Source organism: Glycine max, chromosome 4 (genome assembly GCF_000004515.6).
Source record: "Glycine max cultivar Williams 82 chromosome 4, Glycine_max_v4.0, whole genome shotgun sequence".
Taxonomy (NCBI): domain Eukaryota; kingdom Viridiplantae; phylum Streptophyta; class Magnoliopsida; order Fabales; family Fabaceae; genus Glycine; species Glycine max.
The window spans coordinates 39,560,287-39,581,894 of NC_016091.4; the positions used below are offsets into that span (position 1 = coordinate 39,560,287).

Here is a 21,608-nt window from a genome sequence, read left to right on the forward strand (position 1 = left end):
GACCTGATTAGAAATAAATTACAAATTTCACCTATAGCGGTTCAAAGTCATCATGTATAATTGTTGTTCCTTTAATGAAAACTCATTTTAAAAAAGAGAAATTATATTTGTACAAAAGATTTGTGCATAAGAAGAAGAAATTATATAACAGTATTCTCTTACAACATTTTTATAGAATCTCTTAAACCCAAGGGTCCATTACATTTGACAGGTCAAGAACAACCAAGCACACAAAAACTCACATACAAAGGTTGAAAACCCAAAAGAAAAAATAAATGATTTTTCCAACTCTTCTTTTGGAATTTTGCATAGTTAATACTTTCTTATGCTAATGATATGTTATTTTAAGGATAATGCTTACTTACAGTCTAAACTAAATATGAAAACACAAAGGGTGTGTCAAAATGCATCAGGTAAAGGCCCACCTTCCAAGAATGACTTGAATAACACAAGTGATCTTTTAGGTTGTGAGAAAGGGGCTTCATATGAGGCACCTCTAAGAGTAGTAAATGAGAGGATATTGCTATATCCTTGAGTCCATCCACCAACCTAAGTTTCATTAACTAGGATTAGTTTCTAATGTATAATACATAATTTGGATTATGTTAAAAAAAAGGGTGCTACTTGCAAAGAAATTGCTTTCTACTATTGTTGTGAATGCAATCATAATATGGTTCAGAGAAAAAAAAAATCTACACATTAACTAATAATGGACAAAAAATATAGTCACTAATGATTCCAATGAAGGCTTCTGACCTCTTATAAACCATGGAAACTATTTGGATATTAAGGAGAAAAGAAACCAAAAAATAGGAGTAGCCTTTTTAAATTAAGAATAAGCTTAAAAATCATAACTCCATAGAAACTATTTGGATATTAAGGAGAAAAGAAACCAAATAAAAAAAAGAATGGTGCCAAAAGCTACCTCGATAATTAATATACATACCTATTGGCCTTCAAATCATACTCTGTAAGGGACTGTTGAATTTAGTCCTAATTTTGTTTCCAACTTCTAAGCTATGGTCGACTTCCAGTTAGTGGAATTACAAAATCTTGATTTCCACTATAGCAAGAACAATGCGCATGGTTATGTTAACTAGCCCTCATATGTATGAGCCTTAAAGTTCAAGTGACCAAATAAATCAAAAGGAGAAGAAAATGGTTTTTTTTTGTTAGAGTTACTTGTAAATTAAGACCTTAACTCCAAATTTTATCAGGGATCCAACAACAAGTAGTGTAGGCACTTCTAGGTTGAGCATATCATAATCCAGTATGTTGTTACCTACAAATGCATGTCAGTGATAACATTGTTTAGTTAAACTACAATCAGCATAGACAAGCTAAGTTGATTAAGACTTTTGATCTCTTAATTTTCATTTTTCAAGACTAACTTAGAAAAGGCAAACTACAAGGCATTTATGAAGGAATTACTTGCTGCAAACATCCCACTTGCGAACGCCAACGAGCTTTGCATGAAGTTTTTCTTGTACATCTCTCCAGTTTAAGTAGTTTGTAACCTTGTCATCTTTACACACATCTATGCTCTCATTTTCTTCCTGTCATGCCATGATATAAGGCAAGAATTTTAATTAACAAGCCAAACATGAGACTGATCTGAAGTAAATTAGTTTATGAAAGTAATGTGATGAAAATTGGAGAAGCATGAGAAGGGCAAGTCCAAAAGAGAAGACTCACTTGGGATTGAGGACAAATAACTTTGGATTGTGATAGCACTAAGGAAATACAAACATCAAGCGTGACATCATATTTGTGCATAAATTTACGGGTTTCTCTGTTCACTTGACTCATAACCTTTGAACAAAGAGGCGAAACCAAGTCCTTATAGTACTCACTCACGTACCTAGAATAATTACATACTCTGGTGAACATGTTGTAGGTTGAGTCTGACATTAGTCCATGAGACTAGAAGAATTCCATAATAATAATAACAATAGTCTACAATCTAAATTATGAACCACCCAATAATTAAAAAATAAAAATCCATTTCTTATTTGAAAAGATAACTATAAGCATAAAACACTAGCTTTTGAGTTTTGACAGTCATCAACATTATAGGAACAATGAACCAATTGAAGCATCGTCATTCCTAGGCCTACAAAATTTACACTAGTCCACCTAAAAAAAGAACTGAACTTAACATTCCAACCAACTCTGAAATGTTATAACATGTTGGACAAACCTACAATCACTTTAATCATTTCCAATCTTCTGCATAACATCAAAATTATGCTCACACACCATAAAGATTGGTAACTAAACAGTGAAAAATGTCTCTCATAAGAACCCCTTATGCGTCCACCTTGTCCCCTCCCAAAAAGAAGCATACAACATTAGGCTCAGTGAATGAAGACACAGTCATAAACACCATTGACATCAAAGAAATGACATAAAAAACTATATATTTTACTCATGTAAATAACTTTTTCTTCAACATGTAGAAATGTAGAAATGTTCTTTTTTTTAATCTTCCCGATAAAAGAATACTAAACAAATTTAGGCCAAGTTTCAACTTTCAAGTAAATTCCATCTTCTCTTTCATGAGAACAAGTGGAAAAGATCCTAAAAGATGATAATTTTCCTCCAAAGCACTAAATGATTACAAGTGAAATAATTTAAATTAGGTCTTAGAGAGAAACCAAACTATAGAAGTAATGAAATAATGGACTTGTAGAGAACTTATGTATGTAGCCTTCATAACAACTACTTATCAAACATAATTTGTTTTACACATTTTCCCCTGATATAAGAATTGTTAAAACTTAAAATAAAGAGCAAAAGAGATAATTAGGATACATGAGTCTTCTCAACAAACAGAAGAACCTGCACTGGTATATATGCTAAGACATGTGTGCACTATCATAAGGTTTGTGGATACATATGTCTTGCAATAATAATAATAATCACAATAAAACTGAAAGAACGGAACTTGCAAGTGTTTTTTAATTGTGAAAAGGGTTAAGAGCAACCAAATCAAGTAAGGCATAAACTAGAACCAAAAGGGGAAGGTTCTAGCTTCAAATCTAGCACAAGGAAGAGTACAATACAACAATGAAACTAGTGAAAAAGTAGCGGTAAAGAAAAAAAATGGTCCCAAGATGCCAATGCAGCAATTGCAGAAAGAAACAGTGACCTCAAAAGCCAGAACCGAATATTATTACAAATTACTTAGTGCAAAGAGAGAAAATGAGAAAAATGAAGAACTTACATATACAGATTGAAAGTGTGCTTCCATTATTGAGAGAGAGAATAAAAAAATCGATGAAGTGAAGTGAAGAATAAGATTGAGATGTACAAAGGATCATAGTTGCGATTTGAGATTGAAAGAAAGAGACAAAAAAGGCAAAAAACGAGACCACGAACAACAATAACCTACTTGAGGTTTAGGAAATAGGAGCGTTGACATCTCACTACCGCTCTGGAGGAGCTTGTCTTCGTCGCTGTCGCAGGTGGAAGGAGAAGACAGAAACGCAAACGGTGTTCCTCGTGGAAGGAGATCTTTTGAGTGAGGCTAAGGCACAAATAAAGGGGGTATGAGGAGAAGGACACGTAGAATGAATGACAGGTTGAGGATATAAACTGAACGAGGATGTTAATTTGAAAGATGATTTTAACAAAACCATTTTTGAATACTTGATTTTTAAGACGATTATAATAAAACCATCTTTGAACACTCAATATCTAAGACGGTTTTCCAAAAACTGTCGTCGTACATCTCTTGTTAGTTACAAAATTGTCACCGTCTCACATTCTAAGACAATTTTATGGAAACTATCTTAGAACGTATGTGGTAAAAAATCATTTTTTTAGTAGTGTTTCCTTCTCCCAAAGCATAAGTAAAGATGCAATTATTTGTCCTACGATGCACGTCCTGCTCCACGAGACATTTTCTTCGAATATGCTGCCACAATTTAATTCAACAACTAAATAGCTAAAGAGAATAAAAGTTTATGGAATTAATCAACAAATTATTTTTGTTACAACAATCAACATATTCAAAATTGATTAATATGTTATACGCTGATTGACCAAAATATCTTCCCTAACTCACTTTACAAGTTCATTAAAATTACTTTTTTCCCACTTATAGATTAAATTTGAATTTATTTAAATGTTCAATGAATTAACTCGTGGTATAACAATAATTCTTACGAATAGTGAGTAGTATATCTTTGCAAGCAGTCCAATTATAAAACAAGGGATACGTAACAAATGATCTAATTAACTATCCATTAAGTTACACTAGATAGGTTAAATCAAAAGAGTAACATTATATTCTCTTGTAATATTCTCCTATTAATCTTCCTAATATCTTATAAAGTGTTAAATGAAAAGGGAGATACTACAGTAGATACACTAAACGACCTAAAGATAATTAAAAGCATTGCATCTTATAAATTAGAATAGGCTATATTAAAAAATGAGGAATTATACTCCACAAACTAATGACAAGAACCTTGCTCGCAAGCAATCTACAAACTGATTCTTTATGATATTTATTATAAAAAAAACTTGATTAAAAAGGTCGATTATCTATAAAGCTCAAAGGGAAATGTTGTTAACTCCTTGCAAAAATATAGTGGCAATATAAAGATAAAGAGAGAGAGGAGAGATCATACAGTCTTCAACATCCTTAAGCTGGTAATTGTGGGGGGCTATCTCCACCAACCACTCTGGCTTTAACTCCGTCACCTGCAATTTGAGTATGTGATTTCAGCTAATGACATATCCATTGAAATAAGTCATAAAATATTTGAATTGGTTAACAATTAGGACTACCTGTCTCATATATTCCTTGGTTGTGAGTACTAGTTCATGGTATGCAACCCATCTGGGAAGAACCTATGAAAGGTAAACAAAGAGAAAACAATCAAATGAGAGAAACAACTAGATTTCTTTTACAAGACCAATAGCAGTCCCAACTTCACAATAAGTGTTAATGCACATTAATACAACATAAAGTTGATTAATTCTATTTTCAAAGTGCCTCAAATCGGCCACATATCATACTTAATAAAAATAATAGTTACAGGTTATAATCGCAAAACTAGGTTAATATTACATCAATATTACAGGAAGTGATGAAGATATTCAACTCCATGGCACTAAATATCATTCTATTCAAGTTGTTCCTCTAGATGATGAAGACTCTCCATAGAGCATCCGCATTTGCAAATTCTTATATTTTGATGATTTGACTCCTAGGTTAGAATTTTCATTTGGACGTAATTTGTATTTCCTTTTTATCAATAAATATTGAGAGTCCTAGGGATTATCAAGTCTTAAGTGATTTTAATTATATCTCTTAAATTGATAATGGCTTTGGCATGATTTGTTAGATTCCATCTTAAAACCAATTGGCATTAAGTGAAGTTGTCCAACAGATATATAAGTTGTGTCCTAAGAATTGAGGCAAGCGATTTGAGACTTCCAAATTCCCCCCTCCACAGATGCCTGTCAGAATAGGAGAGCCTACTATAATAGGTGAGAACCAAGATGAGCTATACATGTTATCCATCTTAAAACCAATTGACATCAAGTAAAGTTTCCCAATAGCTATATAAGTTGCACCTCGAGAACTCAGGCAAGCGATGTCAAACTTCCTAACATTATTATGTTTGACTTTGATATCAAAATTATGTTGGAAAATTTTCTTCAAAATTTAAAACTTTGTATAGATTCCATTTGGGCTATATAACTAGTAATCTCTAAGTAATATATTACTCATCAACTAATGTTAGGCTACCTCGAGTATTTGATTATCATTGACCATTAGTCAATAACTTGAGAGCATTCTTTCAAAGTAATCGATTACCTAAATGGTATCACTCTTTCAAATATGTTTTTCTTGGCTACTCACGCCTACAGAAGGTTTGAAACTAGCTCTTTCTTCTCTCCTTTGAACAAGCCCCTTCTCCTTTAGCTAAAAACAATGCTACTTTGCCCAAAAAACTCCCACCCCCGATTGTCTCCTTTATTCCCTTTGTTGCACCAACTTCAATCATTAATTATTTGTTCGCACTTCACCTCCTTTGACCACATACTAGTAACAATCTTGACCCAAACCCACGCCTCCTCCTTCATCCAATCCTTTATATTCATCTCCTGCCCCAATCAACTATCCAAGTACATCGCTTGCACTTGAGCTTCCCATCCCGTTATGTAGAGGTATTTGGTCCTCTCAATCCTAATCCTCTTATTGAAGTGTTTATAAAAGTTATGTTGTTATCATGCACACACTGATTCATTTATAATAATAGGTACAAGATAATTAAGGAAACAAAGGATAATGAAATTCCTACATATCTGTATAGATATACCCAAAATCCCTATTTACATTCAATCGTACCAAATAATATATTTAACATTCCCCCTCAAGTTGGAGCATATATGTTATATGCACCAAGCTTATTACAAATATAATCAATGCGAGACTGCTTAAGAGATTTAGTGAACACATCCACCAATTGGTCACTAAAGTTGACAAAGTCAATGGTGATTTCTCCTTAGCGTAATTTCTCTCTCACAAAATGACAATTTATCTCTGTGTCTAATTTGTTCATGGAAGACTAGATTGGATGCAATGTGAAGAGTGGTTTGATTATCACAAATAAGCTTATTGCCATAGGTTTCTCCAAATTGGAGCTGCCGGAGAAGTTGTCATAGCCACGTAATTTCACTTACAACTGCTGCCAAGGCACAATATTTTGCTTCCGCACTAGATCTAACAATTGTATTTTGTTTCTTGCTTCTCCATAAAATTAAGTTACCTCCAATAAGAACACAAAAACCAGAGGTAGATCTCCTGCTTGATGGTGATCCTGCCCAATAAGCATCAAGATAACAGATAATTTTGGAATTACCTTTTCCTCATATAATAGTCTGCAACCTGATGCATTCTTGATATATTGAAGGATGCACATGACAACATGCCAATGACTATCACAAGAGGCATTGAGGAATTGGCTTACCACACTTATGGCAAATGTGATGTTTGACCTGGTGACAATGAGGTAATTGAGTCCACCAACAAGTCTGTGATATTTTTCCAGGTCTTCTAGTGATTCCCCCAAACCCAGAAGAAGTTTGATGTTGGAATCCATGGCAGTGTCACATGGACGACAGTTAAGCATACCAATCTCAATAAGAATGCCTAGAACGTATTTCCTCTGGGAAATGGCAATACACGAAGTGGATTGAGCAACCTCAATGCCCAAGAAATATTTGAGCGGATCAAGATCCTTCATTTGAAATTGACTTTGAAGGTGAGATTTGAGTCAATGGATACGATCAGAGTCATCACCAGTAATGCCAATATCATCAACATAGATCACCAAATAAATGCACAGGCCAGATGAAGAATGAAGGAAGAAAACAAAGTGGTCAGCTTCACAACGGGTCATACCAAACTGAGTTAAGGCCGAGTTGAAATGGCCAAACAAGGCGTGGGGAGACTACTTCAAGCCATAGAGGGAGCGTCGAAGGCAACAAATAAGATGAGGTCCACCAAAACTAGTAAAAAATAGGGGTCAATCCATGTAAACCTCTTCTTGCAGCTCACCATGTAGGAAGACATTTTTAATACCCAATTGATGAAGTGGACAATGACAAATAACAACCATAGCAAGAAACAAATGAACAAAAGTAATCTTGGCCATAAGGGAAAAGGTATCCCCATAGTCAAGGCCTATTGAGATATTTCAAAAATGAAAAATGATTTCTATCATTAGGTAGTTAGAAAAAGCCACTTAGAAGTGGTTATATACATGGTTGTCCTAGTGAAAGTTATAAGACTAATTATAGTTGTCATAGTTACAACTATAGACTCCTTTATTAATTTTAGACTCCCTTTTTCTATCTTTAGGATGCAGTTGAGATTGATCCTGTATACAATATACTCTCATAAGAGCATAGATCTAAGTATAGCCCTTAGCCACCAAACAAGCTTTGAATCAATCAATACTACCATCCGATGCAACCTTCACAATGACAACCAACAATAATCTTTTCTGGAGGTAAAGGAACCAACTCCCATGTGCCACTGGTTTGTAAAGCAGTCATTTCATCCAACATCGCCTGTCACTAGTGTGGATCAGCCATAGCTTCACCTGTAGACATATGAATAGATACCAAAGAGGAGATAAAAGAGAAATAGGAAGGAGGTAATCAGTGACAATGAAGAGTACGAGCATATAAAGGGTTAGAATTATGAGTGGACCAAATACCTTTGCATAGGGAAATGGGAAGTTAAAGTGCAAGAGGCATTGTTGGAGGGTTAGTTGGAGCAGGTGATGATGCTAGGGGATCAGTATGTGGAACCACCAGTGGATGTTATGGCCTTCATTGATAAACAATTAATAATGGTGGAGCAACAACAATGGCCAGAGTGGGAACAACAGGCTGATCAACCAGCTGTGCATGACTGACAAGGGTCTCAAAGAAGAATGGAGTAGACTCAAAGAAAGTGACATCAACAAAAACAAGATACCGTTGAAGTTGCGGACAAAAGCAATGGTATCCTTTCTATAGGCAAGAGTAACCAAGAAAAACACACTTAAGAGACTTGGCAGAAAGTTTATCTTTACTTGGGGAAAGATCATGGACAAAACAAGTACAACTGAAGACACAAAGAGGAATAGAATAGAGGTTCTGTTGTGGGTACAAAAAAAAAGTACATGGTTTGATTGTTGAGGATGGATAAGGGCATGCAATTGATTAAGTAACATGCAATTATAAGGGTGCACGTTGTTTCAACTAGGTGATGCTTTTTCCGTTCTACAACACCAATTTGTTGTGGTTGAGCACAAGAATTTGGATGGAGAATTCCTTGCAATGCTAGAAAAGACAAATTGGACAGACAAATATTTTCTGGCATTATTAGTGTGTAAAATTTTAATAGATGTCCCAAATTTATTAGTAATTTCATGTGAAAAACTTTGAAAGACAGAGATGACATCATAACAGTTTTTCATTAATAAGACCTAAGAACAACGAAAAAAGTTATCAATAAAAGTAACAAAATAATAACATCCTAAAGTTGATCATACTCAACTAGCCCCCAAAATATTGTAGTGAACTAAAGCAAATGGTGACACAACACATTTATTGACTCGACGATTATATGAATTACGAACATGTTTTCCTAACTAACACAACTCACACTGTAACGACTTAAGTGTAGAGAGACTAGGAACTAAAAGACACAACTTTTCAAAGCTGGGATGATCAACACACTGATGGGCAAGATCAACAGAAGCAATGGTTAAAGATGACCTTAGACTCATGTCCTGCTCCAATCGTCCTCCCGGTACGCCGATCTTGAACAAGAACAAAATTATTAACAAACAAGACAAACATTAAGGGAGTGAGTGAGTTTGCTAATGGAAATCAAATTGAAAGGATAATCAAGAACAAACAAGATAGAATTCAAAGGGAAGTTAGGAAGTGGCTGGGTTTTTGCAATGCCATCTATGAGAGTAACAGAAGGCAAAGAATTTGATAACGAAAATTAAGAGAAAAAAGATTGTTTATGAGTTATATGATCAGAGGCATCGGAGTTAAGTATCCAAGGTCCAAGAGAGGATGACTAGGAAACAAACGCTATAGGATTATTAGAGTGAGGTACAGAAGTAACAAGTAAGGCTAATTGTTGGGCTGCTCGAAACTGAAGGAAATCATAATACTTAGTGGTAGAGATAGTGACATCCTCAGGGGGGGCAGGATTAGTTACCTGGGCAATGTTTGCCGATTTTGATTGGTCTCGGGCTTTGTTGCGGTAATTGGCTTCAATGACTATAAATCTAACAATAATTGCAACGATTCTTCCATCATGCCCTCCGCCATATGATGAGTGTAAGACAAGGGCGGAGGAATTCACAGAAGTGGCAAAGATGGAAGAATGACCAAAAGCATGCAAAGTGGAGAGACACAAAACGATTCACTAACCATGTCATAAGTTCAAACAGTATGGGCCGATAGAATCTAGTTATGCAACAAATCAAGTTCATGTGGGAGATCAGCAAGAACTTGAACCATAAAGTATCGGTTACGTTGCCACTAAAAGGTCTCTACATCAAAAGTGAAAGGCATTAAATTGTTATAATCAACAATCAAATGGTCAAGCTTACTAAAATACGCCTACATATCCATATTCTAGAGTTTGGTGGACAACATAGTGGTTATCACATAGTGGAGACAATGAACATCATTGGAGTAGACCTTATTAGCTTTGCTCCAAACCTCATAACACGTGTCAAATACCTGGTATGAAAGTTGAAGATTCAGATCAAAAGAGAACCAAAGGACGCTACACAAAAAGGCATCAATTTTCACCAACAGGCTTGGTCTTTATCAGGAATGTACGTAGCCTTAGTGGTCAAGTGGTCGGCACGTCCTTGACCGTGAAACCAAAGCTGGACAATGGCTGCCCAGGTAGTATAATTAGCAGATCTGATTAATTTCTAACCAGGAATAAGTGGGGCAGGGGTAAACGTCATGGCAAAGACAGTGTCCATAGTACCCAAAGAATCCATTAAAAGAAAAAATAAATAAAATAGCCAAACAAAGGGCTTGTGCAGATTGCTTGAGATGGAGGAGGTTGAGGTTGGTCTCGTTGATGAGTGGGTGTCACCGGCGATGTGTCACACATCGGAAAAGTGGTGCGCGTGGGAGCTCGCGCAACGACATATGGTAGCGCGCCGGACATGGTTATGGTCACCGGAGAAGGGTGATGGTGATCGAAGGTTGCATGTCGGAAAAAGGGAGACACTGTTGCTGTCAAATAGTAGTAGAGAGTGCATGCACTGTTTTTTGCGAAGCTACATGTACGAAGGGGAAGGGATTGAAGAACCATAATCTACTAATACCATATTGAAGTGTTTACAGAAGTTGTGTTGTTATCTTACGCACACTGATTTATTTATAATCATAGGTACAAGATAATTAAGGAAACAAATGATAATGAAATCCCTACATATATGTACAGATATACCCAAATTCCCTATTTACATTCAATCACATCAAATCATATATTTAACACCTCTATATGCTTGTATTAATGTTGATGGATTGGCAAGTGCACCAATTCGTCCCAAGTAGTAAAGTTAAAACGAAAGTCTGAGTATCGTATTCACAGAAACTTTGTTTGAACTTAGGTAGATAAATATTGGATTAAGAAAAAGATTTGAAAAAGTTATAGAAAAATAGTAATTTAAATTGATAGAAAATTAAATCAAACAAGAAAAGAATTAAACATGAATTAATTAATTACATAAAAGATGAGAAAATCCAATATTATTGTAGAAGGAAATTCAAAAGATGAGAATGTTGGGAACTTAGCCTACCAGAGCTACTCCTTGATGTAATGTTAATGATTTTTCTCTATTTATAATTATTTCAATTTACACTTGTATCTACTAATATACTCTAACTTTGGTCCCCCGCATGAAAGAGCCTAATTTATCTATTTTCTCTCCCAAATCCCTTTGTAGAGCTAAAATAGTAAATTGCATTACGAATAAAGATGTATAATAGGCTAAACAAATATCAACCTATCCCTAATGATGACTTTATTTAGATATTCTTTCCTGGTTCTATTAGAAAATAACGTTTCCCAACGCTACCCCTAAAACTTACCATGCAAATGGGTGATTAAGCCAAAAGTAATAATATTAAGCACAAGAAAGGATAATCCAAATGTAATGTTATAAATAGATAGGAAAAAAAATTATATCAAGAGTAGTTGGCTGCCAAGTTCCCCACAAAGGGGGTTTAGCCTCTCATTATCATGGAGACCTTACAATTGCAAGAGTGGAATATTTAGTAAAGGGAGACAAGATAAGAAAGGGAATGACAGGAAGGAATGGCTACCATTACTTGCTTCTCCTTCTTCTAGCCTTTGCCTTCTATAAAGAATTGTATTCTATTGGAATTTTTGTGTGTCTTTTCCTTCTTCTATCTTTTTCTTTTATAGGTGCAGATTAGTGGGCTTTTTGCACTAAGTCCGCCTTTACTTTCCTTAATTATTCTTCTTTCCTTAACTAGCCATGCTTTCCTCAATTAGCCCTTTTTTCCTCAATTAGCTTACTTTCTTTAATTAGCTCTGATTTCCTTAATTATTCCTGCTTTTCTGGGCTTTATTTTACTCACTAAGCTTCATAAATCTATCACTTTTAATATTCGCTGCACAAAAACTTAAATGATGTTAATTTAACAATTATTTTCTCAAAAAGGAAAAAATAGGAGAAAAAAAATTACAAATTCCTCTATAATTTAACCCCCAAAATATACTCATAATTAGCAATTATCAAACTCCCCCAAATTTAAATCTTTGCTTGTCCTCAAGCAAAAGGAAAAAGTTCAAATTTTACCAATCACAATTCATGAGATAACTACATACATTCCAAAAAGCTTCATTGACCAATTCTCAAGTTCATAGTTGTCATAAGTTCATGAAAGGAGCAGAGTAAGATGTACTTCAAATGAAATGGTTAGCAAGAATGACAGATCACAAGGAATAATCACCAACTTCAGTCCTCACAAGGCTAGTGTTTCTCTCAATTCCACAAGTGTCTCAGTAAAAGTGTTTGAATTATAACAACTGAAATGTAAAATTCCCAATTTTGCACATTATCTCAGTCAATGCTATAATACATGCAAAATGTGGATCACTAGGACTTTATTAGGCTTGTAACATGGCTGGGCTAACAAAGAAATCATGGTTTTTCTAGGATTCAAAGCTTAGGATCTAGGAGAGCATTTAATCCCCCAAATTATTTACAAACCATAACTTCGAATTTTTCACTACACCAACCTTATTGCTTTGCTACTCTTTTCAGCACCTTTATTTTCTTCGATGATGGTTTACTCCAACTTTTATTCTTTAAAATAACATAACTTTTTTTCTTTTTTTTTGCAAATGTAAAAACATTCATACTAGGCTGGAGTAACACCATATTTTGCAACTCAATTTAACTTGTGTTGTATATTTGTTTTCTTGCAATAGAAAATCACCCAAAAACATTCCCCCAAATTTAGGACAAATTTGTTTGGATCCATGAGTACTCTCCTACAACCTAAGAAAGGGTAGTTAGTAAATATCACATTTTGGGCTTGGGATCCAATGACATAAATTTTACATTAGGCTTAAAAAGGGTGCAAGGGATGCATTAATTCACAGGATGACTTTTTGGCTAAGTAGCTGAATAAAATAACAAACAAGGCCTTGATCATCTCCACATCGTACATGCATTTTAAGCAATCGAAGAATCATGCTAAATCAGGAAATTAAAACCAGTCATTCTCTCACAGTTGAAAGTTCACACAACTTACCGGTTTTCATTGAAGTATGAAGGTTCTCGTTCCATGATTTTCTGTCAGAAATACTAACCTTTTCACTCTTGTACTGTTAGTTCACACTCCATCACTTACACTGACACCTGCTATCACAAGAATCAAACATTCACAAAAATATTCATTAGTACGCAGTTAATCTCACTCATGTAATCGGTTCACTCAAAATGTGTTGTAACCAATCAATAAGTATCTACTTCTCTATCATGCATCAAACTAAATTAAAAATATTAAATGATTGAATTTAAACTACTGAAATTAAATTGTCCTAAATGCAAGAAATTAAAATGAAAATAAAAGGAAATGAAACCAAAATAAATAAAGATAGATAAAGAAAATAAAGAAAAATCCTGATCAAAATAGGCCTCAATCCTGTATGGGCCCTGGATCTCAATCTTCTTGTGCAGCAATGATGTCTGCAACGTAATCATCATCAGTTCTAGTCTCCGCGACATCACCATTACCAGTACCAGAGGTATCACCCCCCCTACAGAAGGAGGCTAGACTCTTGGCCAGACAACTTGTACAGGCATTTGGTCACTTCTTATCACTTCACTCATGCAAGACATTCCTTCAGTTTTCTTAACCTCCTAGAGCTAAGGCAAGCACACATTATAATTGAAATAAATTGAACACAACTATCCTAAGAAATAATAGAAAAACACACAATGTAATTAAATAAATAAAAAAAATAAAGTAAGAAATCCTGAGTTGTCTCCCAGTAAGCGTTTCTTTAACGTCACAAGTTTGACGAGTCAAATGCCTTCAAGGTGGCATGAATGTCACATAAAACACATCTTCCTTGAATTTTTGCTTCTTAGTCAAAGACTCCATGAAACTCATGTATCCCGAAAATGCCTTCCATACCATTGCAAGAGAAGTGTTGGTGTTCAAGGAGAGAATGACACTTAAACATTTATCACATTCTCCAAGCCTTTCTTCCTTGCCAATCAGTTGATGAGGAGGAGTATTGACTTGGAGAATGCTTTCTTGTTGAATTTTTACTTGTGAGCATTTCTCCCATTATTGTTGTGTTCTCTCCTTACCTTTTCCTTCGTCTTTTTCTCTTGAATCATGCTCTTCTACAAGACTTTCCTCATAAGCTTCAACCTCTACAAAGTTTTCTTCCCTTGTGACCAAGGGTAATTTAGCCACTTGTTTTGCTAGCTTACCAACTTGAATTTCTAGATTTTGAATTGTGTGTTGAGTAGCTTCTGATGTTTCCATGAGTTGCATCAACAAATTATCAAGGTTAGAAATTCTTTCTTCTTCATATTGATTGTAAGGTTGTAACTCTTTCTCCCACCAACAATTTTCCATGGAGTAACTCTTGCCATCCTCAATCTCCAGATTTTGAATTGAGTTTTGATTGGCTTTAAATCTAGCTTGGGATGTTTCCATGAATTGCATAAACATATTCTCCATATTAGAAAGTCTTTTTTCTTCATATTGATTCTAAGGGTATAACTCTTGTACCGACCAAGAATTTATCATGGAGTAGAGATGACAATTATTATTGAAATGCTCTCCTCCACAAAAATCACAATTTATCAGTGGTGGGTGACTAACCCCTAATTGTATGCTTTCAAGATGCTCAATCCACCTCTTTAAAATATCTTCCATGGATCAAACAAGAAAAGAATTAAACATGAATTAATTAATTACATAAAAGATGAGAAAATCCAATATTATTGTAGAAGGAAATTCAAAAGATGAGAATGTTGGGAACTTAGCCTTCCAGAGCTACTCCTTGATGTAATGTTAATGATTTTTCTCTATTTATAATTATTTCAATTTACACTTGTATCTACTAATATACTCTAACTTTGGTCCCCCGCATGAAAGAGCCTAATTTATCTATTTTCTCTCCCAAATCCCTTTGTAGAGCTAAAATAGTAAATTGCATTAAGAATAAAGATGTATAACAAGCTAAACAAATATCAACTTATCCCTAGTGATGACTTTATTTAGATACTCTTTCCCAGTTCTATTAGAAAATAATGTTTCCCAACGCTAACCCTAAAACTTACCATGCAAACGGGTGGTCAAGCCACAAGCAATAATATTAAGCACAAGAAAGGATAATCCAAATGTAATGTTATAAATAGATAGGAAGAAAAATTATATCAAGAGTAGTTGGCTGTCAAGTACCCAACAAAAGGGGTTTAGCCTCTCATTATCATGAAGACTTTACAATTGCAAGAGTGTAATATTTAGTAAAAGGGGAAAAGATAAGATAAGGAATGGGGGGAAGGAATGACTCTCATTGCTTGTTTCTCCTTCTTTTAGCATTTGCCTTCTCTAAGAAATTGTATTCTGTTGGAATTTCGGTGTCTTTTCCTTCTTTTCTCTTCATCTTTTATAGGTGCAGATTAGTGGATTTTTTGCACTAAGTCCGCCTTTACTTTCCTTAATTAATCTTACTTTCCTTGATTATTCTTCTTTCCTTTATTAACCTTGTTTTCCTCAATTATCTTGCTTTCATCAATTAATCTTTTTTTCTTAATTTGCCCTGCTTTCTTCAATTAGCCCTTGTTTCCTCAATTAGCTTGTTTTCCTTAATTATTCCTGCTTTTTTGGGGTTTATTTTACTAAGCTTCATAAATCCATCACTTTTAATATTCTTTTCACAAAAATTTAAATGATGGTAATTTAACAATTATTGGCTCAAAAAGGAAAATTTATGAGAGAAAAATTACAAATTCTTCTATAATTTAACCCCGAAAATATACTCATAATGTAGTTATCAATGAAATCATGACCATTTATCTCCCTCCTATTTCTTGTCACCTCAATTGTTATTTGTGCCATTCTCTTCATGGTTTGAAACATCCCCCTTAGGCCTGGTGTGACATTACAGTTCTGCCTTGCCACAATTGGCATGGCTGATCACTCGATCTTCTTCATTCATTCTCCTGAAGGCCATATTACATTTGTTGTCTATATTGGTAATAGTCATCGCTAGATATGATGAGGTTGGCATCCAGCACCTAAAAAAACCATCCATATTGTCAATTTCAAACAAAGATTTGGACCCTCTCAAATATTTCTTGGAAATTGAGGTTGCCTAGTTCCATTTCAGTGTTACTATTACTCAAAATAAGTATGCATTGGACCTTCTTGACGAGACCAATATGCTCGTCTGTTCTCCTGAAGCTCCCTATGATCCTAATGTCAAGCTTCTTCTAGGTCAAGAAGCCATTGAAAAACTTGAGAAGGTATCGACTCCTAGAAGGCAAACTTTTACTATCTCACTCTTACCAGACTAGGCATCACCTTTGTTGTAAGTGCAGTGGGTTAGTTTCTAAATTCCTCTTGTGATAGTCATAGGATGTTGTATGCATTATTCATTGCATAAAAAATGCACTAGGTAAAGCATTTTTATATGAGGACAAAGGTAAAGCAAAGATCACTTGTTTACTCTGAGGAGTGGGCAAGGTCACGCTGTTTACAAAAAAAATTGGTTCAATTTATTTGAATTGCTTATTTCAATAATACAACACAATTCTTCTAATATTAACAAGAAATAGGGAAGGGAGCAATCCATTAAAATAACAAATGTTATCAACAACATACCACACAAGTACCTGTGGTAGCCCTGAACTAGGATGTATGTGAACAGTCTGTGAATGTTTAACCATTCAATATGATCCATTCTTTTGCAGTCGTGCAAAGTGTGGGAAAAACCCTGCAGCAGTTAAAAATTAGATTCGGTGCACTAAAAAAGATCTACATTGCAAGAAATTTTTAGTTTTATAAGTTTACCAGATGTAATGGATTTCTTGATGGCATCTAAATCATTATCATTTGAAGTTAGTTTAATCTCAACCCTCTCTAAAAGACCTGCCAGTTGATCACGGATATCCCTAGCTCGTTTCACACTCCTTACCTGAACATCAAAATAACAAACAAATTTAGAATATTACAGTAGAAATCAACACACGAATGTACAAAAGATGAATAAATTTTAACAAAGTAAAGAAGACATATGATTGTTGAAATAGTTCAAATTTCAGAGTAAACAAACAAAAGCATTTTAACAGAGTAAAGAAGACCAGAGTATCAAATTTCACAACCATGAATCATTATCATTTCACCGATAGATGATTGTTGAAATAGTTCATATGTGATTCAAAATGGTGGAGGAACTAAACATGGGCAGCATAGTCATAAGCCCACATACAAGTTCTAAACTGGTCTTTCATGAATCAAATACTATCAATAGAATAACATAAAAAAAAGTAATAAAAGAAATGGTAAGATATCCTTCAAGAAAGCCAAAAGGGAAAAAGTAAATCAAAAAATGAAAAGGGCAAGTAGTAATTACTAAGTACAACTTCACAAAGCTAGCTATCAACCTAAAACCTCAAAAATTTACCACATAAGCATCATACATCTCCACAGTCAAAAAGGAGAAGATGGAGGTGTTTTTTCATGGTAATAATAAATTTTACAGTCTTCAGATTGTCCAAAATTTTCCAAGATTATTATTAAACTCAAATGCTTTCTAAATGAACTAACAAAATTAACCAAAATTAAATTTAGAAATAGTTTAACATTTCTAAATTATAACTACTTTGTGCTTAGCCATGCAGATGGGTGTACTACTTTCTTCTAGCACTTTCACTAAATATGGATGCACCAAATAATGGGTTTGTACTTTGTTAGACAAAGATCCATACCTGTATATAATTCTCATAACACCATTGCGTTGAATAATTGGTCTCCTTCCATGAATTGTAGACCTGAATAATAATAATAATAATAATAATAATAATAATAATAATAATAATAATAATAATAATAATAATAAGGTTCAGTAAAAATCTAGACTGAAGAAACACCAATAATCGATTATAATTTAATAAATATGCAACCCAATGATAATCTGTCCATGTCCCACCCAGGTGAAAAAGTAAATACACAACAAGCACAACAACAAATACTGAATCTATAATTAGATCAACAATAGAGTCTAACATTTCACACAAAAGAAATATGGATATAGATAAGATGATAACCAACAAAATACAGAAAAAAAAGTCAGAAGAAATAGAACCTTTAGACATGCCATATGGTCTCCAACATTTCCAGTGTGAAAATTCAACCTTGCATTGTCTGCATGTACTTGTTTATCTTTTGGACAGTAAAATATTGAGTTTCCAACAGAAATCATAGCAGCAATAGAAATAATATCATCTGAACACTTGTAATTTTCTGAAGCCACAATCATTTTTGACAACATTGGATCAAGTGGGAACTTTGCCATCCGTCTACCCACCTTAGTTACTCACCAAGCTTATTTAACGCACTTATGCAAATAGAAGCTCCAAAGCTTTCAATAAGGCCTCAGCAAGTGGAGGATCCATAAAATCAAAGTTCAATAAGTCATGAATACCAAGACTTTTTAAAGTCAAAACTACATTTGCAAGGTTAGTCCGCTGTATTTCTGGTACAGTGTTATCATCCAAATCATTGTGATAATTGTATGCAGTATACAGTCGGAAGCACTTTCCAGGACCCGTTCTTCCAGAACGACCAGCTCTTTGATTTGCTGAATCTTTTGAGATAGGAGTCACCAGCAAAGACTCCATTCCTGTTCTTGGTTTATAACCTTTCGTGCTCCTCCGGGAGTGGGTTCAAATATTTTAGCTTGTAGTTCAGTTGGAAGGTTGGCATATATAGGGCATATTATTAACTCAGAAATTTTAGTCCCCAAGCCTCTAGTTCGATGTGACAACACTATGCACTTCTAGGAACCAAAATGATTATTTACTCCAAAAACAAAGTGGGTAAGTACACAGGAGGATATTATAATGAACAACTACAAATAAGATTATTTATTCATTTAACCTGAACATGTTCATGAAATACATTCAAATATGAGCAAGGACCATGCATTAATGAGTTACAGATTGGTCAGTAACCAAATAAAATAATTGCACAACAATATAGAACAAAAGAATCCATGCAATCAACACCATGTCAGATTTCTTACATGTATAGAAAAACATTTACACTAGACTTAATCAAATATATGCCTAAAGTGTCTTGAATATCACAATCAAAATGCTGATTGTTCAAGGAATAGAATTAAATTGTCTCAACTCTCAATCTGTTAGAATTATAAATAAGACATGCAAATTTAGCTCATCACAAGAATTTGCTACCCATCATTACTAATCCAAACAGAATATCAGTTGAGAGTGTTCTTTCATGAGCCTCATCCACCATCACAACACTGCAACATTTGCAAACATAATACGAGAACAATCATAACATATCCAACTAAACCCCAAATATGAATCCAATATAAGCTCACCTACAACTTGCCAAATCTGGCTCACCAAAAAATTCCCTCAGTAACATTCCATCCATCATGTATTTCAAAATAGTCTTCTCTTATGTACAATCTTCAAAATGGATGGAGTAACCAACCTACAATTAAAAAGTTTGAATTACACATTTGAAAGACCAAGACACGTGAAAGAGATATGTACGTGATCTAATTGCATATTAAAGAGAAGTTAAAATTTACCACTTATGTACATAAACATATCCATTTTCTAATAAATAGGAAATCTTAAAAGAAAATAAACTTTATAATAATAACCAACAAAGAATCTGTGTTAAAATATTTAATAACGGAGGAAGCCTACCTCATGTCCTAATTTAACACCCATTTCTTCAGAAACTCGAGCAGCAACACTCATAGCTGCAACACGTCGTGTTTGAGTACATGCAATCTGCCAAAAATATAGCCACCTTAGGCTTGCTTGTTTCCTACAGAGAGCATAATAAATTTACAAGATGTGAAAAGTTTCAAGCATTCACAGTTGAATGACACAATCAAAATTAATTCTTAAACCATGACCATGTTCTTGAAATGTTTTTTAGGAACTAAAGTAACCTGCAATGAAAAATAAACAAATAGCTACTTGTTCCACATTAAAAGAGTTGAGAGAATTTAAGACAGAGACAGAGAGAGAAGTTTGAGATTGACAAAATTGATATTATTCAACCCAAGTGTAAACTGATTGCAAGGATGAATATATAGTTGGATAACTACCATCAAACCTAACTGTAAACTAACCTAAGTTAGTTGACAGCTGATACAAAGCTGTTAGGCACTAACTAACTACACTATCAACTGATAACAGATTAACTACTAACTAAAGTAGTTAGAATATCAGTTAACTAACAGATAGCAAAAACAAAGCACTGCGAGTAATGAATATTCCCTTATACTCCTCCAGAAGCTCATGAGGGCTTGGAAGAATGCCTTTCAACCACTTGGTCCAGAATGAGAGAAATGAAGGAGAGAGAGCCTTGGTCTGAATATCAACCAGTTGATCCATGGCAGTAACATGAACAACATTAAGTTGTATGGTTGGAACTTTCTCTCTGACAAAGAGCAGATCCAGCTTTGTATGCTTGGTTCTTGAGTGAAGAATAAGATTATGTGTGACACCCTCTACCCTCACAAATAACGAATAAAAGGAAATAAAATCATGCGGAATTTTTTTTTAACACATTGACTTTAAATTAATTTCAAAAGATAAAGGGCTCACATTCACTTAATGAAAACATAGTAGAAATTGTTCGAATAAAAACAAAGTTATCACGGCTCAAAACAAGGTCGTCCATGTTGAATAAATAAAACAAACTAAAACAGAAACATAATAGGATTATATCGTTTACGGAAATTATAACATGCGAAGTAAAATCCTATGCCCCAATGTCACACTTATCAGAGCATGTCTCTATCATAGACTAAGTCTCTCAGTCTCTATCATGGACTCATCATATGATGGCTCACCTGAAACAAAATGACAATCAACCCAAACACAAACACACACCGGGAGTGAGTTATCACATTCGTATATAATAAAATATTAGAGTATGTGAAACATATAATACTTAAAGTTGTATTTATATAAATAACATCACTGCCCAAAATCACACACATTATTCACACCCATTGGAGTTCATACACTCCAGACAATAACATCAAACCACAATTGTTAACTCAATGAAAGTCAAACACAAGCGTTATGCGACAAATACACTAGACTCAAGCCTACATGCAATGTGGTACCATTTTTTAGTGAAAAACCTCGTCAAACGCTTAGGAGTACATGACAGGACATGCCTCACAATGGGTAAGTCAGGTCACTCTCACTAAGTGAAATCATAGGGAGACCAGTCACGGTCACACTGTTTTGCGAGAATGCTCCAAC

General features: G+C 34.4%; 2 pseudogenes; both read right to left on the reverse strand.

The window, feature by feature from the left end:
• Window positions 1-399: 399 nt before the first annotated feature.
• LOC100803279 (serine carboxypeptidase-like 45) lies at window positions 400-1,929 on the reverse strand (annotated as a pseudogene).
• A 1,946-nt stretch (window positions 1,930-3,875) lies between these two features.
• The window catches only part of LOC100803813 (probable pre-mRNA-splicing factor ATP-dependent RNA helicase DEAH6), a 40,239-nt pseudogene continuing 22,506 nt past the window's right edge, over window positions 3,876-21,608 (reverse strand).